The sequence below is a fragment of the Nicotiana sylvestris genome, chromosome 2 (assembly GCF_000393655.2).
Source record: "Nicotiana sylvestris chromosome 2, ASM39365v2, whole genome shotgun sequence".
Taxonomy (NCBI): domain Eukaryota; kingdom Viridiplantae; phylum Streptophyta; class Magnoliopsida; order Solanales; family Solanaceae; genus Nicotiana; species Nicotiana sylvestris.
The window spans coordinates 15146397-15148614 of NC_091058.1; the positions used below are offsets into that span (position 1 = coordinate 15146397).

Below are 2218 nucleotides of genomic sequence, written 5' to 3' on the forward strand. Positions count from 1 at the left end.
ACACTTGATGTAGATTCTTCTTGTTTATTGTCTCCCATCTTTGACACAAATATTATTTAATAGCTGACGACACAAATCAAGATTATTTCCTTTCTGGTGTGGAAGATCAGACTAAGCTGCAACCACAGAGCATACTCAGACAGAACCTTGACTCAGTTACCAAGATAAATCTTTTCTGATGTGGAAGATCAGACTATGCTGCAACCACAGAGCATACTTAGACAGTACCTTGGCTCTGATACCAATTGTTGCGGAAGCCAAATGTATATAGTGTGAATAAGTCACAACTACTATACCAAAAATTATGACAGCCACCAAATAATAAATAAGACAATAAAACAACAATAAAGGGAACACCAGAATTTACGAGGTTCGGCTAATTTTGCCTACTCCTCGGACACAACCAAATATTTTATTCCACTCCAAAAATACAAGTGAAATAATACTAAAGAGAGAAGATACAAATGCCTTAAACAGATGAGAAGGCAAATGAGAGGTGTGTTTCAATCCTAAACATTAGGCCTTCTTTTATAGGGGAAAAATCCCCTCCAAACTTAACTCCCAACCAATGTGGGACTTTGGCATTTTGCCAAACTTCAACAAGTACTCCCTTCTCGTCTCAACTCATGCGACTGTTAACCAAGAGTTAGCTGGATTTTTTTTGTTAAATCTAAAGTGAAAGGTGACTAGTCATTCTATCGATAGCAATAACTGTAACAGCCAATTTCTTAGATTCCATCGGCCACATTAACACTAGTCATCCATCGTTGTAGTAGGCTAGTTAAGTTAATTCTTCACTATTTTTTTCGTATTCTTTTTTACCTAATGACATGATGTTTATTTATGTAATTATGTTAATTGGACTTCCTTTGTTGATATACAAAAGCTTTCAATGACCCATCTGCTTTTGAATTTTGACAGTTTTTTGGGTTCAGAAGAAGAAGAGGCAGGATGGGAGTTATGACAGTTTTTGAAGCTTACCTTATTTTGTACTTCGTCAGCATTTCTGTAGTGTTAAAACTTGAATTTGGTACAAGATGTTTGCGACATCTCACAGGATGTTTTGGTTTATGTTAATTTTTTTTTGGTCAAATCGAAAATTTTATTCAACCAAGTATCGAGTGCTTATACACAACCGGTTCATTTTGGACTATGGAACCAGATCCTAGTGTATTCCTATGCTAAGCTATCAGAACAATTACATTTGGAAAGCCTAGACATAGTATTTTCGTAAACTATGTAAGTGTCTACTCCATTTACACATTTTTTGTCCCCTAACCAGAGTAGATTATTGTGTTTTTCTTTCTTAGCTATTTAAGACCTTACCATTCTATGCTGGAAATGATGTCTAATTATTAAATCTATACGAGAGATTGTTTTAATGATTTCAGTAAACTACGAGGACCCACCAGTAAACCCGGAGCATTAGTTTTATAATATTTCATCTATTTTCATTAGCCTTCATGCTATGATAAACCCTGCTACTGCTTGTTGTGACCTTGTGTATTGTATCACCTGCACATTGATTTGGAACATCCTAAAGAAGTTTAAACTTATATGCAGATGTCGGGAGCATCGTGAAAGATATTTAAACTTTTATCAGGATGTGTGGAACATCGTCTCAAATATATGAAACAACCTTTATAGTGTTGCAAACTTCGATGTTTGGGACATCTTGTCAGCAAGCAAAGATAGAACATCAAAAACCCGGTGGTTTAGGACAGAACATAGAGATCCCGATGTAAGAAGGGGAGAGGATTAATATATTAGTTTTGTATAAGATATAATATTAATTTTAAATTTGGATCATTTCTCGATTTATGCATGTTATCCTTGCACAGGGGCTATACTAATATTCTCTGTATCGCTCCAATTTTATCGGATGTCCTTGAATGGACATGTTTAGTTTTTTTTACCAGTAGGCAGGCTGCCTAGTGACTAGTTTTATTAATAATAATAACACTATTGCATTATTGAGCAAATGTTTTACAAACTCCAGTACCGATTTATTTCCGGTTAGTGGCCCATCAAATTTAATGAACATGATGGTCTTCAGATGTAGCGATGAAACAGTTGAAATTATGTGTCTCAAACCTCTTGCTCTGTTCATCCTCATTTCTGTACTCTGACAATAATGGCCCATCAAAGTTAATAAACTTGATGGTCTTCAAATGAACATTTCCATGACACTTGTGGTCCAAGTTTAGGAGCCCAATTG

The 2218-nt window shown here is 35.3% G+C and overlaps 1 non-coding gene across 1 annotated transcript; it reads right to left on the reverse strand.

The window, feature by feature from the left end:
• Positions 1 to 1795: 1795 nt before the first annotated feature.
• LOC138886676 (U6 spliceosomal RNA) lies at positions 1796 to 1898 on the reverse strand. The gene has a single exon (XR_011405721.1). It is a non-coding gene; the product is annotated as a U6 spliceosomal RNA (small nuclear RNA).
• Between the last annotated feature and the right edge of the window lie 320 nt (positions 1899 to 2218).